General features: G+C 47.9%; 1 long non-coding RNA gene across 1 annotated transcript; it reads left to right on the top strand.

The window, feature by feature from the left end:
• The first annotated feature begins 13,695 nt into the window (after positions 1-13,695).
• LOC135057478 (uncharacterized) lies at positions 13,696-14,608 on the top strand. Its single transcript, XR_010244148.1, has 2 exons — positions 13,696-13,916; positions 13,998-14,608. It is a non-coding gene; the product is annotated as an uncharacterized LOC135057478 (long non-coding RNA).
• Positions 14,609-15,051: the final 443 nt, after the last annotated feature.

The raw sequence follows: 15,051 nt of genomic DNA on the forward strand, positions 1-15,051 counted from the left end.
TTATTAATATTACACCACATAGTAGTGTCCCTTATTCATGTTATGACATACATTAGTGCCCCTTATACAATGCCCACTGTAGTGGTAGTGCCCACAGTAGTTGTGCCCCTTATGTAGAGCCCATAGTATTGGTGCCCCTTATGCAGTGCCCCAGTAGTAAAGCCCCTTACGAAGTGCCACCTATGTAATGCCCTCATTAGTATTGCCCCAGTAGTTATTACCCCATTAGATATGCTTCTTGTAGTTATGTCCCCTGTAGTTATGCCCCCTGTAGATAAGCCCCCATGTAGTAATGCCCCTGTAGTTATGCCCTCAGTAGATATGCCCCCTTGCAGTAGATATGCCCCTGTGTAGTATTGGCCACAGTAGTTATGCCCCCTGTAGATATGCCCCCAGTAGTTATGCCCCCTGTAGATATGCCCCCTGTAGTTATGCCCCCTGTAGTTATGCCCCCTGTAGTTATGCCCCCAGTAGTTATGCCCCCTGTAGATATGCCCCCTGTAGTTATGCCCCCTGTAGATATGTCCCCTGTAGTTATGCCTCATGTATTTATTCCCCCATGCTCCCAGTAGATATGCACCCATGTAGTATTGCCTCCAATAGATCTGCCCAAACTAGGCATACCCCCAGTAGTAATGTCCCTGGTAGTTATGCCCCCAGTAGATATGGTCCAGTGTAGTTTTGCCCCCTATAGATAATGCCTCCTGTAGTTATGCCCCTGTAGTTATGCCCACAGTAGATATGCCCCCAGTAGGTTTGCCACCTGTAGTCATGTTTACTGCATTTATGCCCCCATGCCCCCAGTAGATATTCCCCCTGTAATTATACCCCCAGTAGTTATGCCCCCAGTAGTTATGCCCCCTGTAGATATGCTCCCATGCTACCAGTAGTTATGCCCCCGTTAGATATGCCCTCGGTAGTATTGCCCCTAGTAGATCGCCGTGGCCATGAGGTAGACATGTGCTAGGTCGACATGGAAAAAGGACGACCTGAGTTTTTTTACTTTTTTTGTTGTGATGTTTTCTTAGAAAAGTGACCAGGAACCCCAATTAGTGCACTGTGTCCCCTCGCGTGGCTCGCGTGCTTCAGGCACGGTTCCCAATTGTAGTCCGCGTGGATGTAAAGTATGAAAATGGTCACAAAATTAAAAAAATTGTGAAAACCTCATGTCGGCCTTTTTCCATGTCGGCCTAATGACTGCCCTCCCTTCTGATACTATTCCATGTTTGCTTTGCAGTGTAGATTAGTAATATTTGTTACTATGTGTTTCCACTAATCTGTTCTTGTCATGTGTGGGCAGTGCTTACAGAACCCCACTGGTGTGCAAATTCTGTGACACACTCAGCACACACTTTCCTAATCGCTCCCCATAAACATAAATAATATAAAGTCCTCATTGCGAGCAGGATTGCAGCAACTCTTTGCGCACACGGATTACGATCGCTGCAAATGCAAAGTTTGCCATTAACCTCTCCGCTGCATGAATTAGGGTGATCATTCTGAGTTGTTCGCTAGCTGTTTTTGTTCGCAGCGCAGGGCTCAGGCAAAAAAGCGTCACTTCTGCGTATGCGGCGCAATGCGCACGCGTGACGTACTTTCACAATAGCTTAAGTAGTTTCACATAGGCTCTAACGAAGCTTTTCAGTCGCACTGCTGACCGCAGAGTTATTGACATGAAGTGGGCGTTTCTGGATGGCAACTGACCGTTTTCAGGGAGTGATCGTAAAAATGCAGGCGTGCCTGGAAAAACGCAGGCGTGGCTGGCCGAACGCAGGGCGTGTTTGTGACGTCAAAACTAGGGATGTGCACTTGAAATTTTTTGGGTTTTGTGTTTTGGTTTTGGGTTCGGTTCCGTGGCCGTGTTTTGGGTTCGACCGCGTTTTGGCAAAACCTCACCGAATTTTTTTTGTCGGATTCGGGTGTGTTTTGGATTCGGGTGTTTTTTTCAAAAAACCCTAAAAAACAGCTTAAATCATAGAATGTGGGGGTCATTTTGATCCCAAAGTATTATTAACCTCAAAAACCATAATTTCCACTCATTTTCAGTCTATTCTGAATACCTCACACCTCACAATATTATTTTTAGTCCTAAAATTTGCACCGAGGTCGCTGAATGACTAAGCTAAGCGACCCTAGTGGCCGACACAAACACCTGGCCCATCTAGGAGTGGCACTGCAGTGTCACGCAGGATGGCCCTTCCAAAAAACACTCCCCAAACAGCACATGACGCAAAGAAGAAAAAAAGAGGCGCAATGAGGTAGCTGTGTAAGTAAGCTAAGCGACCCTAGTGGCCGACACAAACACCTGGCCCATCTAGGAGTGTCACTGCAGTGTCACGCAGGATGGCCCTTCCAAAAAACACTCCCCAAACAGCACATGACGCAAAGAAGAAAAAAAGAGGCGCAATGAGGTAGCTGTGTGAGTAAGATAAGCGACCCTAGTGGCCGACACAAACACCTGGCCCATCTAGGAGTGGCACTGCAGTGTCACGCTGGATGGCCCTTCCAAAAAACACTCCCCAAACAGCACATGACGCAAAGAAGAAAAAAAGAGGCGCAATGAGGTAGCTGTGTGAGTAAGCTAAGCGACCCTAGTAGCCGACACAAACACCTGGCCCATCTAGGAGTGGCACTGCAGTGTCACGCAGGATGGCCCTTCCAAAAAACACTCCCCAAACAGCACATGACGCAAAGAAGAAAAAAAGAGGCGCAATGAGGTAGCTGTGTGAGTAAGATAAGCGACCCTAGTGGCCGACACAAACACCTGGCCCATCTAGGAGTGTCACTGCAGTGTCACGCAGGATGGCCCTTCCAAAAAACACTCCCCAAACAGCACATGACGCAAAGAAGAAAAAAAGAGGCGCAATGAGGTAGCTGTGTGAGTAAGCTAAGCGACCCTAGTGGCCGACACAAACACCTGGCCCATCTAGGAGTGGCACTGCAGTGTCACGCAGGATGGCCCTTCCAAAAAACACTCCCCAAACAGCACATGACGCAAATAAAAATGAAAGAAAAAAGAGGTGCAAGATGGAATTGTCCTTGGGCCCTCCCACCCACCCTTATGTTGTATAAACAGGACATGCACACTTTAACCAACCCATCATTTCAGTGACAGGGTCTGCCACACGACTGTGACTGAAATAACGGGTTGGTTTGGACCCCCACCGAAAAAGAAGCAATTAATCTCTCCTTGCACAAACTGGCTCTACAGAGGCAAGATGTCCACCTCATCATCATCCTCCGATATATCACCGTGTACATCCCGCTCCTGACAGATTATCAATTCGTCCCCACTGGAATCCACCATCTCAGCTCCCTGTGTACTTTGTGGAGGCAATTGCTGCTGGTCAATGTCTCCACGGAGGAATTGATTATAATTCATTTTAATGAACATCATCTTCTCCACATTTTCTGGAAGTAACCTCGTACGCAGATTGCTGACAAGGTGAGCGGCGGCACTAAACACTCTTTCGGAGTACACACTTGTGGGAGGGCAACTTAGGTAGAATAAAGCCAGTTTGTGCAAGGGCCTCCAAATTGCCTCTTTTTCCTGCCAGTATAAGTACGGACTGTCTGACGTGCCTACTTGGATGCGGTCACTCATATAATCCTCCACCATTCTTTCAATGGTGAGAGAATCATATTCAGTGACAGTAGACGACATGTCCGTAATCGTTGTCAGGTCCTTCAGTCCGGACCAGATGTCAGCATCAGCAGTCACTCCAGACTGCCCTGCATCACCGCCAGCGGGTGGGCTCGGAATTCTGAGCCTTTTCCTCGCACCCCCAGTTGCGGGAGAATGTGAAGGAGGAGATGTTGACAGGTCGCGTTCCGCTTGACTTGACAATTTTGTCACCAGCAGGTCTTTGAACCCCAGCAGACTTGTGTCTGCCGGAAAGAGAGATCCAAGGTAGGTTTTAAATCTAGGATCGAGCACGGTGGCCAAAATGTAGTGCTCTGATTTCAACAGATTGACCACCCGTGAATCCTTGTTAAGCGAATTAAGGGCTCCATCCACAAGTCCCACATGCCTAGCGGAATCGCTCCCTTTTAGCTCCTCCTTCAATGCCTCCAGCTTCTTCTGCAAAAGCCTGATGAGGGGAATGACCTGACTCAGGCTGGCAGTGTCTGAACTGACTTCACGTGTGGCAAGTTCAAAAGGTTGCAGAACCTTGCACAACGTTGAAATCATTCTCCACTGCGCTTGAGACAGGTACATTCCACCTCCTATATCGTGCTCAATTGCATAGGCTTGAATGGCCTTTTGCTGCTCCTCCAACCTCTGAAGCATATAGAGGGTTGAATTCCACCTCGTTACCACTTCTTGCTTCAGATGATGGCAGGGCAGGTTCAGGCGTTTTTGGTGGTGCTCCAGTCTTCTGTACGTGGTGCCTGTACGCCGAAAGTGTCCCGCAATTCTTCTGGCCACCGACAGCATCTCTTGCACGCCCCTGTCGTTTTTTAAAAAATTCTGCACCACCAAATTCAAGGTATGTGCAAAACATGGGACGTGCTGGAATTTGCCCATATTTAATGCACACACAATATTGCTGGCGTTGTCCGATGCCACAAATCCACAGGAGAGTCCAATTGGGGTAAGCCATTCCGCGATGATCTTCCTCAGTTGCCGTAAGAGGTTTTCAGCTGTGTGCGTATTCTGGAAACCGGTGATACAAAGCGTAGCCTGCCTAGGAAAGAGTTGGCGTTTGCGAGATGCTGCTACTGGTGCCGCCGCTGCTGTTCTTGTGGCGGGAGTCCATACATCTACCCAGTGGGCTGTCACAGTCATATAGTCCTGACCCTGCCCTGCTCCACTTGTCCACATGTCCGTGGTTAAGTGGACATTGGGTACAACTGCATTTTTTAGGACACTGGTGAGTCTTTTTCTGACGTCCGTGTACATTCTCTGTATCGCCTGCCTAGAGAAGTGGAACCTAGATGGTATTTGGTAACGGGGGCACACTACCTCAAGAAATTGTCTAGTTCCCTGTGAACTAACGGCGGATACCGGACGCACGTCTAACACCAACATAGTTGTCAAGGCCTCAGTTATCCGCTTTGCAACAGGATGACTGCTGTGATATTTCATCTTCCTCGCAAAGGACTGTTGGACAGTCAATTGCTTGGTGGAAGTAGTAAAAGTGGGCTTACGAATTCCCCTCTGGGATGACCATCGACTCCCAGCAGCAACAACAGCAGCGCCAGCAGCAGTAGGCGTTACACGCAAGGATGCATCGGAGGAATCCCAGGCAGGAGAGGACTCGTCAGAATTGCCAGTGACATGGCCTGCAGGACTATTGGCATTCCTGGGGAAGGAGGAAATTGACACTGAGGGAGTTGGTGGGGTGGTTTGCGTGAGCTTGGTTACAAGAGGAAGGGATTTACTGGTCAGTGGACTGCTTCTGCTGTCGCCCAAAGTTTTTGAACTTGTCACTGACTTATTATGAATGCGCTGCAGGTGACGTATAAGGGAGGATGTTCCGAGGTGGTTAACGTCCTTACCCCTACTTATTACAGCTTGACAAAGGCAACACACGGCTTGACAAATGTTGTCCGCATTTCTGGTGAAATACTTCCACACCGAAGAGCTGATTTTTTTGGTATTTTCACCAGGCATGTCACCGGCCCTATTCCCACGGACAACAGGTGTCTCCCCGGGTGCCTGACTTAAACAAACCACCTCACCATCAGAATCCTCCTTGTCAATTTCCTCCCCAGCGCCAGCAACACCCATATCCTCCTCATCCTGGTGTACTTCAACACTGACATCTTCAATCTGACTATCAGGAACTGGACTGCGGGTGCTCCTTCCAGCACTTGCAGGGGGCGTGCAAATGGTGGAAGGCGCATGCTCTTCACGTCCAGTGTTGGGAAGGTCAGGCATCGCAACCGACACAATTGGACTCTCCTTGTGGATTTGGGATTTCGAAGAACGCACAGTTCTTTGCGGTGCTTTTGCCAGCTTGAGTCTTTTCAGTTTTCTAGCGAGAGGCTGAGTGCTTCCATCCTCATGTGAAGCTGAACCACTAGCCATGAACATAGGCCAGGGCCTCAGCCGTTCCTTGCCACTCCGTGTGGTAAATGGCATATTGGCAAGTTTACGCTTCTCCTCCGACAATTTTATTTTAGATTTTGGAGTCCTTTTTTTACTGATATTTTGTGTTTTGGATTTTACATGCTCTGTACTATGACATTGGGCATCGGCCTTGGCAGACGACGTTGCTGGCATTTCATCGTCTCGGCCATGACTAGTGGCAGCAGCTTCAGCACGTGGTGGAAGTGGATCTTGATCTTTCCCTAATTTTGGAACCTCAACATTTTTGTTCTCCATATTTTAATAGGCACAACTAAAAGACACAGAGGTAGCTACAGCCGTGGACTACCGTACTGTGTCTGCTGCTAATATAGACTGGATGATAATGAGATGAAATCAATATATATATATATAATATCACTAGTACTGCAGCCGGACAGGTATATATATTTATTATGTAATGACTGATGACGGACCTGCTGGACACTGTCAGCTCAGCAGCACCGCAGACTGCTACAGTAAGCTACTATAGTAGTATGTATAAAGAAGAAAGAAAAAAAAAACCACGGGTAGGTGGTATACAATTATGGATGGACGAGCGACTGCCGACACAGAGGTAGCTACAGCCGTGGACTACCGTACTGTGTCTGCTGCTAATATAGACTGGATGATAATGAGATGAAATCAATATATATATATATAATATCACTAGTACTGCAGCCGGACAGGTATATATATTTATTATGTAATGACTGATGACGGACCTGCTGGACACTGTCAGCTCAGCAGCACCGCAGACTGCTACAGTAAGCTACTATAGTAGTATGTATAAAGAAGAAAGAAAAAAAAAACCACGGGTAGGTGGTATACAATTATGGATGGACGAGCGACTGCCGACACAGAGGTAGCTACAGCCGTGGACTACCGTACTGTGTCTGCTGCTAATATAGACTGGATGATAATGAGATGAAATCAATATATATATATATATATAATATCACACTAGTACTGCAGCCGGACAGGTAGATATATTTATTATGTAATGACTGATGACGGACCTGCTGGACACTGTCAGCTCAGCAGCACCGCAGACTGCTACAGTAAGCTACTATAGTAGTATGTATAAAGAAGAAAGAAAAAAAAAAACCACGGTTAGGTGGTATACAATTATGGATGGACGAGCGACTGCCGACACAGAGGTAGCTACAGCCGTGGACTGCCGTACTGTGTCTGCTGCTAATATAGACTGGATGATAATGAGATGAAATAAATATATATATATATATATATAATATCACTAGTACTGCAGCCGGACAGGTATATATATTTATTATGTAATGACTGATGACGGACCTGCTGGACACTGTCAGCTCAGCAGCACCGCAGACTGCTACAGTAAGCTACTATAGTAGTATGTATAAAGAAGAAAGAAAAAAAAAACCCACGGGTAGGTGGTATACAATCATGGATGGACGAGCGACTGCCGACACAGAGGTAGCTACAGCCGTGGACTACCGTACTGTGTCTGCTGCTAATATAGACTGGATGATAATGAGATGAAATCAATATATATATATATATATATATAATATCACTAGTACTGCAGCCGGACAGGTATATATATTTATTATGTAATGACTGATGACGGACCTGCTGGACACTGTCAGCTCAGCAGCACCGCAGACTGCTACAGTAAGCTACTATAGTAGTATGTATAAAGAAGAAAAAAAAAAAAAACCACGGTTAGGTGGTATACAATTATGGATGGACGAGCGACTGCCGACACAGAGGTAGCTACAGCCGTGGACTACCGTACTGTGTCTGCTGCTAATATAGACTGGATGATAATGAGATGAAATCAATATATATATATATAATATCACTAGTACTGCAGCCGGACAGGTATATATATTTATTATGTAATGACTGATGACGGACCTGCTGGACACTGTCAGCTCAGCAGCACCGCAGACTGCTACAGTAAGCTACTATAGTAGTATGTATAAAGAAGAAAAAAAAAAAAAAAACCACGGGTAGGTGGTATACAATATTATATATATATTATATACAATTATATATATATATATATATATATATATATTAAACTCACTGGTGGTGATTATTAAACTGGTGGTCAGGTCACTGGTCAGTGGTCACACTATCAGCAACTTGCAAGTAGTACTCCTAAGCAGACAATCACAATATATATTATACTGGTGGTCAGTGTGGTCACAATGGCAGTGTGGCACTCTGGCAGCAAAAGTGTGCACTGTACGTTATATGTACTCCTGAGTCCTGCTCTCAGACTCTAACTGCTCCCCACTGTCAGTGTCTCCCCCACAAGTCAGATAATACAGTCACACTATCTATCACTTCAGCAAGTAACTACTAGTACTCCTCCTAATGCTTCCCAAAATTACTACTGTGTCTCTCTCTACTGTCTCACTCTCTTCTCTATAAACGGAGAGGACGCCAGCCACGTCCTCTCCCTATGAATCTCAATGCACGTGTGAAAATGGCGGCGACGCGCGGCTCCTTATATAGAATCCGAGTCTCGCGATAGAGTCCGAGCCTCGCGAGAATCCGACAGCGGGATGATGACGTTCGGGCGCGCTCGGGTTAACCGAGCAAGGCGGGAAGATCCGAGTCGCTCGGCCCCGTGTGAAAAAAACTGAAGTTCGGGCGGGTTCGGATTCCGAGGAACCGAACCCGCTCATCCCTAGTCAAAACAGGAACTGAATAGTCTGAAGTGAAACTGCTCAAAAATATTTTGCAGCCGCTCTGCGATCCTTTCGTTCGCACTTCTGCTAAGCTACAATACACTCCCAGTGGGAGGCGGCATAGCGTTTGCACGGCTGCTAAAAACAGCTAGCGAGCGTTCAACTCGGAATGAGGGCCTAGGTCCTGTATTTGAAAGATAGTTATACGAGCTTGGTAGAAACTGCACAGCTACAGCAGGGGTTTCTGGGTAATTACGACAAATTCTCGCTTGTCCTACGCAATTGTGTCCATGCATTGTTGCTGCTGCATGTTTAACCATTCCTCCATTTATTATTTACAGGAAGGAGTTGCCGTCGGATAAAATAAAGACACCGGAAGAGTGTCGTCAGCTGCTAGTGGTGGCAAAGCCTGGATTTCTTGAAGCCATTCAGAAGGCTAAAACAGATCAGCGGCTTACAGATAAAGAAAAGCTGACCATCCTGTACTATCTGGAAGCTGTGCTCATTCTGAAGCACCTTCAACGACCGGGTGTTGTGCAAAATATGACAGTAAGTAAGATTTAGTACCACCCATAATACCTGATGCCTCGGGCCCTGATTCAGGTTCCTTCACAACTGTGGCTCATACCACAATGTTCTGCAAGTGCCAGACCCGTACTGGGGATCCGGTCAGGATCCTAGCACTCAGGATCCCTGTTGTCTGAATATCGACACCGGAATCCCAACACTGGGGGTTATTCAGGTTTGTTAGCAACCCAAAAAGACACACTAATGGGCAAAACCATGTGCACTGCAGGTGGGGCAGAAGTAACATGTGCAGAGAGAGTTAGATTTGGGTGGGGTATATTGTGTCTGTGCAGGGTAAATACTGGCTGCTTTATTTTTACACTGCAATTTAGATTTCAGTTTGAACACACCCCACCCAAATCTAACTCACTCTGCACATGTTACATCTGCCCCCCCCCCTGCAGTGCACATGGTTTTGCTCAATTGCTTACTTTTTTAGTTTGCTAACAAACCTGAATAAGGCGCAATGCTCAAAATACTGACACCAGGTTCCCAACATGGCAGGAGGTTAGGGTTAGGGGCGTGGTTTATGGAAAAGGGGGCGTGGCTTCACTGAAGGGTTAGGCACCACTGGGGAGGGCTAGAGTTAGGCTGCAGGGGGGGGGGGGGGGGGTTAGGCTGCAGGGGGAGGGTTAGGGTTAGGCTGTAGGGGGAGGGTCCAGGTTAGGCACTACTGGGGAGGGTCAGGGTTAGGCTGCAGGAGGAGGGTTAGGTTTAGGCTGCGGGGAGGGGGTTCGGTGTTGGGCACCACTGGGGAGGGTCAGGATTAGGCTGTAGGGGGAGGGTTAGGGTTTGGCTGCAGGGGGAGGGTTAGGCTGCAGGGGGAGGGTTAGGGTTAGGCTGCCAGGATCCTAATACTGGATACTGGATACAGATCTGTAAGTGAGTGACAGTCTGCTGACATTTTGGGGGAGTTATGAGACCAGGATTTGTTGGATCTGTGGAAGCCGGCCTGCACAACTCCATGGGTCACGCAGCCAGCCAATGGTGATGGAGGTGATCTGATGCTGCACCCTAGCATGCAGCATGGATTACTAGAGCACAGGAGACATTACCCTATTGATGCTATTGCTGCTGCTTCCATGGAAACAGGAGTGACAGCACCTCCAGCGTCATCTGAATCAGGGCCCCCAAATAAACTCTACATTTTGACCTTGTTTATTACCTGCAGGTGACTGAGTGGCGTCAGAGAAGAGCCCATCAATATAAAGAGGGGGATAAAGTGGTAAAGACGGCTATTATTGATATGAAGAACCAGAAAACTCCCACCCAGCAAGATGCTACTTTTGCTCTTGTAGAGGAAGAGGAAATGGTGCGTATCAAATGTTTCTATTGTTCTGTTTCTTCTCTTCTAGTGTAATGCAAGACACACCTCTCTTCCACTGTCCACTGTGCTACCTTATTCACCTTTCTTATTTCTCTGTCTCCCATTCCTCCCCAGCACTCTGTACCCCATGGCCTCCTCTACACTAGTTTCTATTTCAAGCATTTATCTTTTTATACCTTTGTCATTTAATTAAGACATGTGACGACAAAGCAGTGTCAGACTGGGGCATGAAGGGCCCACTGGGAAACCCAGTGGTAGGGGCCCATGTTTAGGGGTGTGGCCAGTCTACAGAGGGGGTGTAGCCAGGTGCCACATTGGTTTTCCTATCCATTAAAGAGTGCAAAGGCTGGGGCCCTTGAGATGTATATTCAGTATATGAGAGAGAGATATGTAGATATAGTAAATTCTCCTAGTGATAATGTACCAGATTGATAACAGCTATACATTGGAGAAAATACACCATAGAATAAGGTAACATGTATAATGTATAATGCAAGTCCAGCCCTGCAGCAAAGATGACTTCTATATCTCTTTCCTATCAGTGGTTTGATGTCTATTTCCAGAAGATCAGGCCCACGTTCTTCCACAGTGCCCGGGACAACAAACATTTTTTCATCTCGACAAAGGGGGAAAAAATATATAATGCTTCAAATGACCTGGCAAGATTCCACCACAGGTGAGTGACGATGACATGCATGCAGCATAGAACTATAGTGGGGAAGCAGCTAGCCTTCCGACAAATGGGGAAATCGACCACCGGGATCTGATGCCGGGATCCCAAGGGAGGACACAAACACGGCGTCGATATACCAACGCAAAACAAGATGCCGGCATCAAAATTTCAACAGCTGGCATACCTTTAGTTATGACATTGGGATCCGGTGCTGTCCTGCTGAGGGGGGGTTAGGTTTAGGCAGCAGAAGGGGGGGTTAGGGTGCAGGCACGGAAGGTTTGGGTTAGGGACAGGGGAGGGAGGGTTAGGCACATAGAAGGGGAGGTTAGGGTTAGGGTGCAGGCACGCGAAGGTTTTGGTTTAGTGACGGCGTAGGGAGGGTTAGGCACATAGAAGGGGAGGTTAGGGTTAGGGTGCAGGCACGGGAAGGTTTGGGTTTAGTGACGGCGGAGGGAGGGTTAGGCACATAGAAGGGGGGGGGGTTAGGGTTAGGGTGCAGGCACGGAAGGTTTGGGTTAGGGACAGGGGAGGGAGGGTTAGGCACATAGAAGGGAGGTTAGGGTTAGGGTGCAGGCACGGGAAGGTTTGGGTTTAGTGACGGCAGAGGGAGGGTTAGGCACATAGAAGGGGAGGTTAGGGTGCAGGTACGGGAAGGTTTGGGTTAGGGACGGGGGAGGGAGGGTTAGGCACATAGAAGGGGAGGTTAGGGTTAGGGTGCAGGCACAGAAGGTTTGGGTTAGCGACAGGGGAGGGAGGGTTGGGCACATAGAAGGGGAGGTTAGGGTGCAGGCACGGGAAGGTTTGGGTTAGGGACAGTGGAGGGAGGGTTAGGCACATAGAAGGGGGGATATGGTTAGGGTACAGGCACAGGAAGGTTTGGGTTAGGGACGGGGAGGGAGGGTTAGAAGGGGCGTTAGGGTTAGGGTGCAGGCATGGGAAGGTTAGGGACGAGGGAGGGATAGGCACATAGAAGGGGAGGGAGGGTTAGCCACATAGAAGGGGGGTTAGGGTGCAGGCACGGGAAGGTTTGGATTAGGGATGGGGAGGGAGGGTTAGGTACATAGAAGGGGGGATAGGGTTAGGGTGCAGGCACGGGAGGGTTAGGGTTAGGGACAGGGGAGGGAGGGTTAGTCACATAGAAGGAGAGGTTAGGGTGCAGGCACGGGAAGGTTTGGGTTAGGGACAGGGGAGGGAGGGTTAGGCACATAGAAGGGGGGTAAGGGTGCAGGCATGGGAAGGTTTGGGTTAGGGACAGGGGAGGGAGGGTTAGGCACATACAAGGGGAGGTTAGGGTTAGGGTGCAGGCACGGGAAGGTTTGGGTTAGGAACAGGGGAGGGAGGGTTAGGCACATAGAAGGGGAAGTTAGGGGTAGGGTGCAGGCACGGGAAGGTTTGGGTTAGGGACAGGGAGGGAGGGTTAGGCACATAGAAGGGGGTTAGGGTTAGGGTGCAGGCACGGGAAGGTTTGGGTTAGGGAAAGGGTAGGGAGGGTTAGGCAGCAGAAGGGGAGGTTAGGGTTAGGGTGCAGGCACGGGAAGTTTTGGGTTAGGGACAGGGGAGGGAGGGTTAGGCACATAGAAGGGGGGTTAGGGTGCAGGCACAGGAAGGTTTGGGTTAGGGACAGGGAAGGAAGGGTTAGGCACATAGAAGGCGGGTTAGGGTGCAGGCACGGGAAGGTTTGGGTTAGGTACAGGGGAGGGAGGGTTAGGCACATAGAAGGCGGGTTAGGGTTCAGGCACGGGAAGGTTTGGGTTAGGGACAGGGGAGGGAGGGTTAGGCACATTGAAGAGGAGGTTAGGGTTAGGGTGCAGGCACGGGAAGGTTTGGGTTAGGGACAGGGAGGGAAGGGTTAGGCACATAGAAGGGGGGTTAGGGTGCAGGCACGGGAAGGTTTGGGTTAGGTACAGGGGAGGGAGGGTTAGGCACATAGAAGGCGGGTTAGGGTGCAGGCACGGGAAGGTTTGGGTTAGGTACAGGGGAGGGAGGGTTAGGCACATAGAAGGCGGGTTAGGGTGCAGGCACGGGAAGGTTTGGGTTAGGGACAGGGGAGGGAGGGTTAGGCACCAAGTGGAGAGGGATAGGGTTAGGCACACACAAGGGAGGGTTAGGGTAGGGAAAAGGTGAGGGTTAGGGGGCTTAATGGGGGGCTGTCAGGATTCTCATGAACGGGATGACGCTGTCGGTATACACACCGCCGGCATCCCGTCCATCAGTAAGTCATACTGAAACCCTATACTGATTAAATTTCCTAATGGGGATAAGCAAAACATTGAGGGTGAGCAAAACATCTGGATTAAGCAACATATTGGTCCATTCATACCAGTCAACATTTTCCCTATTCAATATACTATATATCATTTCCCTTTCTAGATTTAATCTGACGCCTGTGACAAGCCAGGAAATGCGTCGTGTCACGGAGTCCTCTCTGCCATCTAGGTGTGCAGCTGATATGGTGAGGGCAATTGCCAGGTATATGGGACACTCGGAAACCACCGCGCAGAGGCGCTACAGGAAAAAAATAAATGATCTGATGATGGAATCTAGAAGGGTAAACATCCTGGGATCTGAAGAAGAACCTCAGGCATCAACATCAAGGTAAAAACGGTATATTATCAGGTGGAAATGCACTATTAATAATTGTCCAAAAAAGATAACATAGTCTTTTTGCTTTTCCAGAGACGTTGAAGCAATAAGAAGAAGAAAAAGGACAAGGGATGATAATGAAGATGAGGATGAATATAGAAACATAGAATGTGTCGGCAGATAAGAACCACTTGGCCCATCTAGTCTGCCCTTTTTTTTTTTTTTACCATATTTTTATCTCAAAACTTATTTGATCCTTATTTCTTTGTAAGGATATCCTTATGTCTATCCCATGCATGTATATATTGCCATACTGTCTTACCCTCTACCACCTCTGATGGGAGGCTATTCCACTTGTCCACTACCCCTTCTCATTTTTCCTCAAATTTCCCCTGAACCTATTAACCATTCAAAGAAGAAGTCTAACATAAAGCCCTCATGTGTCTCCTTTCTGATAGGGACACTCCTACATTATTACTGGGGGCCACAAAGGACATCAGGACTAGGGAGGAACTTCTCTTTAATTATGGTGCTAATAAGCCATCTTTTGGGGGGGAAGGAGCAGAATTGTCATGGCTAGATGAATAGTTTGTGTGGAGTTTACTGGTTAAAAAAATCCAATTTATTTCTTTTCTTCAAAATGTATATTTTGTAAAATGTATTTATAAACAGTTGTACAGCTTAATATAATTTTTTTCTATTCATATTAATGTCCTGTTTTCATTATTGCTAGAACAGAATGAAATGCAATCCAGGGTCTTTTCTCCCAGCTGGTGAGCCGTGCAATCGCACGGGGCACCCCCCAATACCCCTGCTGGTTGCGTCTACCTGCTCAGTGAAGTCCTCATATGACTTTCCTGCACATCCATAGTACTCCACACGCTGTGTAGAGTTGTGTGGGGCATAATCTGGTGTCCTGGGCATTACTGTGTGGGGCATAATCTGGTGTCCTGGGCTGGGCATTACTGTGAGGGGCATAATCTGGTGACCTGTGCATTACTGTGTATGACATAATACGGTATCAGGGGCATAATATGGTGTAAGGGGCACTATTGTGTGTGGCATAATATGGTGTAAGGGGAACTATTGTGTGGGGCATAATATAGTATAAGGGGCACTTAATGTTATATGGGGCATTATGGTGTAT

Source organism: Pseudophryne corroboree, chromosome 3 (genome assembly GCF_028390025.1).
Source record: "Pseudophryne corroboree isolate aPseCor3 chromosome 3, aPseCor3.hap2, whole genome shotgun sequence".
In the NCBI taxonomy this organism is placed as follows: domain Eukaryota; kingdom Metazoa; phylum Chordata; class Amphibia; order Anura; family Myobatrachidae; genus Pseudophryne; species Pseudophryne corroboree.